A 7500-nucleotide genomic window follows, 5' to 3' on the forward strand; every position below is an offset into this window, starting at 1 on the left:
TTGGACCTGGTTAGCACTTGGATGGGAGACCACCTGGGAATACCAGGTGCTGTAGACTTTTGCTTTTTCTTTCTTCCACAAGCAGGGGTCACTCTCCTCTATGCCTTTTTTCCATTCCTTTTTTCACAAGCGCAAACATGCTCCTTTCTTCTTTTCATTTGCTTTCTCTCTTGCGCTATTTAATCCTTGCAAAATACCAGCATCCTTCTCATCACCGTGGGCCTCCAGCATTGTTGCTTATTTACTTTTAACACTAGGCTTCTTTTCACCAGGACCAGCGACTCCCGCATGACTGGAGGCAACCACCGCTGACCTGGAGGCAACCACCGCTGACCTGGAGGCCAGTTTACAGCACAACCCAAGCAAAACACCTTTGCAGGCCACACGACCCCCCCGAAGAGCAGCTCAAATTCACTCGCAACCATCTCACCCTCTTCCTTCATTCACTCCTGGGCGTTTCGCTCCACCCCAAGTTGTGGGTCCAGCTTGCTCTTTCTGTCACATCCCCGCGATGAACGGTTTAGCCTGCAGGAGACCCTGCGCCGAGCCATTTTTAAACACATCTGATGCGGCAGGTGTTTCATTGCTCAACAAACAACACCTATAGGGACGGCACAGCCTATGCATCGGTCCTTCGGAGACCGCCCCAGAACGGCCAGAGTTCTCGTCCCCACGCGAGCCTGAGGAAGGCTGGCCGGTCGATGGGCCAAGCAGCGTCTACTGGCCATACCACCTTGGATACGTCCCATCTCAGAAGCAAAGCAGAGATGGGTTCGGAAATACTTGGTTGGGACACCTCCTGAGAACACCAGGTATTGTAGACAATTTTGATGACGTTTTGCCATCTTGCCCAGCTCGGCTAGCATGGAGTGGCGCCTTGCTGGACACCGACCTTACGTAAAGTAGAGGCTGGAAGTCCCAAGCCTCCCAAGCCCCCCAAGACCTCTAAGATAAGGACGCAACCCCGCCGCCTCTACCAGGCCTCACACCGAGCTCCTTGCCACGGCTAGGAGTGCTTATTGACCCCGCAGCCGGCCGTATGCAAATGATGGCGTTAAAAGCATCTCGCGCTGTGAAGGGGCCAGGCTTTCAGCAGCTGCCCAGGGGATGGTTTTAGAGGGCGACCGCCTAACGAGGGCCAGCAGAAGTAACGTCTTCTTCTTCAAAGAAGCTTGTGTAAATAACCCAATCAGACAGCTGCCCAGGAGCTAACCTCAGTGCTAGGAAGGAGCGGGAGGGAATTGAGGGGGTGGTTCCTGCTAAGGCCCTGAAATAATAATAAAACAGGCAGGAGAGTCTGACGCATGGTGGCGGAAAAGCTGCAGGTGCAAATAGGGAATGTGGTCTCGTGCGAGCAACTTGTGCATGCTCGCTGTGTGTGAGTGTGCGCATCCTAGGTACGGCGCGCTGCAGACAGTCAAAAGGGTTGCTCCCTTTCATTAAAAGTTAATCCCCGGCTGCAGGCTATTAGAAAGCAACTAACCGCGCTCTACTCACCCTACCCAGGTCTACCGGTGAGTCTCGCCGCTGCTCCCGGCCTGTGGCATTGGCCGCGACGCTGACGTTCCGTCGACAGCGCGGCAGCCGATCAGTGAGCTCAGCGGCTCTGAGCGGGGCGTTCTGTCTACAAGACCTTTTTAAGGAGCCAGCAAAAAAGTGAAGAGAAAGGAAAGCACAAAAGCACCTTGTCTTACTAAGCACTGGAAAGGGCAGCCGGCAACCGGACGTCAAAGTAGAAAAGCAGCAAGTGAGAGGCCTGTCTCTTTCTCCGGCCACACCACCCTGAACACGCCCGGTCTCGTCTGATCTCAGAAACTAAGCAGGGTTGGGCCTGGTTAGTACTTGGATGGGAGACTACCTGGGAATACCAGGTGCTGTAGGCTTTTGCTTTTTCTTACTTCACAAGCAGGGGTCAGTCTCCTCTATGCCTTTTTTCCATTCCTTTTTTCACAAGCGCACACATGCTCCTTTCTTCTTTTCATTTGCTTTCTCTCTTGCGCTATTTAATCCTTGCAAAATAGCAGCATCCTTCTCATCACCGTGGGCCTCCAGCATTGTTGCTTATTTACTTTTAATACTAGGCTTCTTTTCACCAGGACCAGCGACTCTCAGCTGACTGGAGGCAACCACCGCTGACCTGGAGGCAACCACCGGTAACCTGGAGGCCAGTTTACAGCACAACCCAAGCAAAACACCTTTGCAGGCCAAACGACCCCCCCGAAGAGCAGCTCTAATTCACTCGCAATCATCTCACCCTCTTCCTTCATTCACTCCTGGGCGTTTCGCTCCACCCCAAGTTGCGGGTCCAGCTTGCTCTTTCTGTCACATCCCCGCGATGAACGGTTTAGCCTGCAGGAGACCCTGCGCCGAGCCATTTTTAAACACATCTGATGCGGCAGGTGTTTCATTGCTCAACAAACAACACCTATAGGGACGGCACAGCCTATGCATCGGTCCTTCAGAGACCGCCCCAGAACGGCCAGAGTTCTCGTCCCCACGCGATCCTGAGGAAGGCTGGCCGGGCGATGGGCCAAGCAGCGTCTACTGTCCATACCACCTTGGATACATCCGATCTCGGAAGCAAAGCAGAGATGGGTTCGGAAATACTTGGATGGGACACCTCCTGAGAACATCAGGTATTGTAGACAATTTTGATGACGTTTTGCCATCTTGCCCAGCTCGGCTAGCATGGAGTGGCGCCTTGCTGGACACCGACCTTACGTAAAGTAGAGGCTGGAAGTCCCAAGCCTCCCAAGCCCCCCAAGACCTCTAAGATAAGGACGCAACCCCGCCGCCTCTACCAGGCCTCACACCGAGCTCCTTGCCACGGCTAGGAGTGCTTATTGACCCCGCAGCCGGCCGTATGCAAATGATGGCGTTAAAAGCATCTCGCGCTGTGAAGGGGCCAGGCTTTCAGCAGCTGCCCAGGGGATGGTTTTAGAGGGCGACCGCCTAACGAGGGCCAGCAGAAGTAACGTCTTCTTCTTCAAAGAAGCTTGTGTAACTAACCCAATCAGACAGCTGCCCAGGAGCTAACCTCAGTGCTAGGAAGGAGCGGGAGGGAATTGAGGGGGTGGTTCCTGCTAAGGCCCTGAAATAATAATAAGACAGGCAGGAGAGTCTGACGCATGGTGGCGGAAAAGCTGCAGGTGCAAATAGGGAATGTGGTCTCGTGCGAGCAACTTGTGCATGCTCGCTGTGTGTGAGTGTGCGCTTCCTAGGTACGGCGCGCTGCAGACAGTCAAAAGGGTTGCTCCCTTTCATTAAAAGTTAATCCCCGGCTGCAGGCTATTAGAAAGCAGCTAACCGCGCTCTACTCACCCTACCCAGGTCTACCGGTGAGTCTCGCCGCTGCTCCCGGCCTGTGGCATTGGCCGCGACGCTGACGTTCCGTCGACAGCGCGGCAGGCGATCAGTGAGCTCAGTGGCTCTGAGCGGGGCGTTCTGTCTACAAGACCTTTTTAAGGAGCCAGCAAAGAAGTGAAGAGAAAGGAAAGCACAAAAGCACCTTGTCTCACTAAGCACTGGAAAGGGCAGCCGGCAGCCGGACGTCAAAGTAGAAAAGCAGCAAGTGAGAGGCCTGTCTCTGCCTACGGCCACACCACCCTGAACACACCCGATCTCGTCTGATCTTGGAATCTAAGCAGGGTTGGGTCTGCTTAGTACTTGGATGCGAGACCGCCTGGGAATACCAGGTGCTGTAGGCTTTTGCTTTTTCTTACTTCCACAAGCAGGGGTCATTCTCCTCTATGCCTTTTTTCCATTCCTTTTTTCACAAGCGCACACATGCTCCTTTCTTCTTTTCATTTGCTTTCTCTCTTGCGCTATTTAATCCTTGCAAAATACCAGCATCCTTCTCATCACCGTGGGCCTCCAGCATTGTTGCTTATTTACTTTTAATACTAGGCTTCTTTTCACCAGGACCAGCGACTCCCGCATGACTGGAGGCAACCACCGCTGACCTGGAGGCCAGTTTACAGCACAACCCAAGCAAAACACCTTTGCAGGCCACACGACCCCCCCCGAAGAGCAGCTCAAATTCACTCGCAACCATCTCACCCTCTTCCTTCATTCACTCCTGGGCGTTTCGCTCCACCCCAAGTTGCGGGTCCAGCTTGCTCTTTCTGTCACATCCCCGCGATGAACGGTTTAGCCTGCAGGAGACCCTGCGCCGAGCCATTTTTAAACACATCTGATGCGGCAGGTGTTTCATTGCTCAACAAACAACACCTATAGGGACGGCACAGCCTATGCATCGGTCCTTCGGAGACCGCCCCAGAACGGCCAGAGTTCTCGTCCCCACGCGATCCTGAGGAAGGCTGGCCGGTCGATGGGCCAAGCAGCGTCTACTGGCCATACCACCTTGGATACGTCCGATCTCAGAAGCAAAGCAGAGATGGGTTCGGAAATACTTGGTTGGGACACCTCCTGAGAACACCAGGTATTGTAGACAATTTTGATGACGTTTTGCCATCTTGCCCAGCTCGGCTAGCATGGAGTGGCGCCTTGCTGGACACCGACCTTACGTAAAGTAGAGGCTGGAAGTCCCAAGCCTCCCAAGCCCCCCAAGACCTCTAAGATAAGGACGCAACCCCGCCGCCTCTACCAGGCCTCACACCGAGCTCCTTGCCACGGCTAGGAGTGCTTATTGACCCCGCAGCCGGCCGTATGCAAATGATGGCGTTAAAAGCATCTCGCGCTGTGAAGGGGCCAGGCTTTCAGCAGCTGCCCAGGGGATGGTTTTAGAGGGCGACCGCCTAACGAGGGCCAGCAAAAGTAACGTCTTCTTCTTCAAAGAAGCTTGTGTAACTAACCCAATCAGACAGCTGCCCAGGAGCTAACCTCAGTGCTAGGAAGGAGCGGGAGGGAATTGAGGGGGTGGTTCCTGCTAAGGCCCTGAAATAATAATAAGACAGGCAGGAGAGTCTGACGCATGGTGGCGGAAAAGCTGCAGGTGCAAATAGGGAATGTGGTCTCGTGCGAGCAACTTGTGCATGCTCGCTGTGTGTGAGTGTGCGCTTCCTAGGTACGGCGAGCTGCAGACAGTCAAAAGGGTTGCTCCCTTTCATTAAAAGTTAATCCCCGGCTGCAGGCTATTAGAAAGCAACTAACCGCGCTCTACTCACCCTACCCAGGTCTACCGGTGAGTCTCGCCGCTGCTCCCGGCCTGTGGCATTGGCCGCGACGGTGACGTTCCGTCGACAGCGCGGCAGCCGATCAGTGAGCTCAGCGGCTCTGAGCGGGGCGTTCTGTCTACAAGACCTTTTTAAGGAGCCAGCAAAAAAATGAAGAGAAAAGAAAGCACAAAAGCACCTTGTCTTACTAAGCACTGGAAAGGGCAGCCGGCAACCGGACGTCAAAGTGGAAAAGCAGCAAGTGAGAGGCCTGTTTCTGCCTACGGCTACACCACCCTGAACACACCTGATCTTGTCTGATCTTGGAAGCTAAGCAGGGTTGGGCCTGGTTAGTATTTGGATGGGAGACCGCCTGGGAATACCATGTGCTGTATGCTTTTGCTTTTTCTTACTTCCACAAGCAGGGGTCACTCTCCTCTATGCCTTTTTTCCATTCCTTTTTTCACAAGCGCACACATGCTCCTTTCTTCTTTTCATTTGCTTTCTCTCTTGCGCTATTTAATCCTTGCAAAATACCAGCATCCTTCTCATCACCGTGGGCCTCCAGCATTGTTGCTTATTTACTTTTAATACTAGGCTTCTTTTCACCAGGACCAGCGACTCCCGCATGACTGGAGGCAACCACCGCTGACCTGGAGGCAACCACTGGTAACCTGGAGGCCAGTTTACAGCACAACCCAAGCAAAACACCTTTGCAGGCCACACGACCCCCCCCGAAGAGCAGCTCAAATTCACTCGCAACCATCTCACCCTCTTCCTTCATTCACTCCTGGGCGTTTCGCTCCACCCCAAGTTGCGGGTCCAGCTTGCTCTTTCTGTCACATCCCCGCGATGAACGGTTTAGCCTGCAGGAGACCCTGCGCCGAGCCATTTTTAAACACATCTGATGCGGCAGGTGTTTCATTGCTCAACAAACAACACCTATAGGGACGGCACAGCCTATGCATCGGTCCTTCTGAGACCGCCCCAGAACGGCCAGAGTTCTCGTCCCCACGCAAGCCTGAGGAAGGCTGGCCGGGCGATGGGCCAAGCAGCGTCTACTGGCCATACCACCTTGGATACGTCCGATCTCGGAAGCAAAGCAGAGATGGGTTCGGAAATACTTGGTTGGGACACCTCCTGAGAGCACCAGGTATTGTAGACAATTTTGATGACGTTTTGCCATCTTGCCCAGCTCGGCTAGCATGGAGTGGCGCCTTGCTGGACACCGACCTTACGTAAAGTAGAGGCTGGAAGTCCCAAGCCTCCCAAGCCCCCCAAGACCTCTAAGATAAGGACGCAACCCCGCCGCCTCTACCAGGCCTCACACCGAGTTCCTTGCCACGGCTAGGAGTGCTTATTGACCCCGCAGCCGGCCGTATGCAAACGATGGCGTTAAAAGCATCTCGCGCTGTGAAGGGGCCAGGCTTTCAGCAGCTGCCCAGGGGATGGTTTTAGAGGGCGACCGCCTAACGAGGGCCAGCAGAAGTAACGTCTTCTTCTTCAAAGAAGCTTGTGTAACTAACCCAATCAGACAGCTGCCCAGGAGCTAACCTCAGTGCTAGGAAGGAGCGGGAGGGAATTGAGGGGGTGGTTCCTGCTAAGGCCCTGAAATAATAATAAGACAGGCAGGAGAGTCTGACGCATGGTGGCGGAAAAGCTGCAGGTGCAAATAGGGAATGTGGTCTCGTGCGAGCAACTTGTGCATGCTCGCTGTGTGTGAGTGTGCGCTTCCTAGGTACGGCGCGCTGCAGACAGTCAAAAGGGTTGCTCCCTTTCATTAAAAGTTAATCCCCGGCTGCAGGCTATTAGAAAGCAACTAACCGCGCTCTACTCACCCTACCCAGGTCTACCGGTGAGTCTCGCCGCTGCTCCCGGCCTGTGGCATTGGCCGCGACGCTGACGTTCCGTCGACAGCGCGGCAGCCGATCAGTGAGCTCAGCGGCTCTGAGCGGGGCGTTCTGTCTACAAGACCTTTTTAAGGAGCCAGCAAAAAAGTGAAGAGAAAGGAAAGCACAAAAGCACCTTGTCTTACTAAGCACTGGAAAGGGCAGCCGGCAGCCGGACGTCAAAGTAGAAAAGCAGCAAGTGAGAGGCCTCTCTCTGCCTACGGCCACACCACCCTGAACACACCCGATCTCGTCTGATCTCAGAATCTAAGCAGGGTTGGGCCTGCTTAGTACTTGGATGGGAGACCGCCTGGGAATACCAGGTGCTGTAGGCTTTTGCTTTTTCTTACTTCCACAAGCCGGGGTCACTCTCCTCTATGCCTTTTTTCCATTCCTTTTTTCACAAGCGCACACATGCTCCTTTCTTCTTTTCATTTGCTTTCTCTCTTGCGCTATTTAATCCTTGCAAAATACCAGCATCCTTCTCATCACCGTGG

General features: G+C 54.0%; 2 non-coding genes and 3 pseudogenes across 2 annotated transcripts in view; all 5 read left to right on the forward strand.

The window, feature by feature from the left end:
• The window catches only part of LOC141267270 (5S ribosomal RNA), a 119-nt gene extending 61 nt beyond the window's left edge, over positions 1 to 58 (forward strand). Inside the window, exon 1 of the ribosomal RNA XR_012321279.1 lies at positions 1 to 58. This exon is cut by the window's left edge and continues 61 nt beyond it. This is a non-coding gene — a ribosomal RNA (5S ribosomal RNA).
• Positions 59 to 1764: 1706 nt separating this feature from the next.
• Positions 1765 to 1883, forward strand: LOC141268183 (5S ribosomal RNA; annotated as a pseudogene).
• A 1705-nt stretch (positions 1884 to 3588) lies between these two features.
• LOC141267637 (5S ribosomal RNA) lies at positions 3589 to 3707 on the forward strand (annotated as a pseudogene).
• Positions 3708 to 5393: 1686 nt separating this feature from the next.
• On the forward strand, positions 5394 to 5512 carry LOC141267764 (5S ribosomal RNA; annotated as a pseudogene).
• Positions 5513 to 7219: 1707 nt separating this feature from the next.
• LOC141266508 (5S ribosomal RNA) lies at positions 7220 to 7338 on the forward strand. The gene has a single exon (XR_012320544.1). It is a non-coding gene; the product is annotated as a 5S ribosomal RNA (ribosomal RNA).
• Positions 7339 to 7500: the final 162 nt, after the last annotated feature.

The sequence above is a fragment of the Phyllobates terribilis genome, unplaced genomic scaffold (genome assembly GCF_046119375.1).
Source record: "Phyllobates terribilis strain yellow unplaced genomic scaffold, ASM4611937v1 Scaffold_4__5_contigs__length_816908805, whole genome shotgun sequence".
In the NCBI taxonomy this organism is placed as follows: Eukaryota; Metazoa; Chordata; class Amphibia; order Anura; family Dendrobatidae; genus Phyllobates; species Phyllobates terribilis.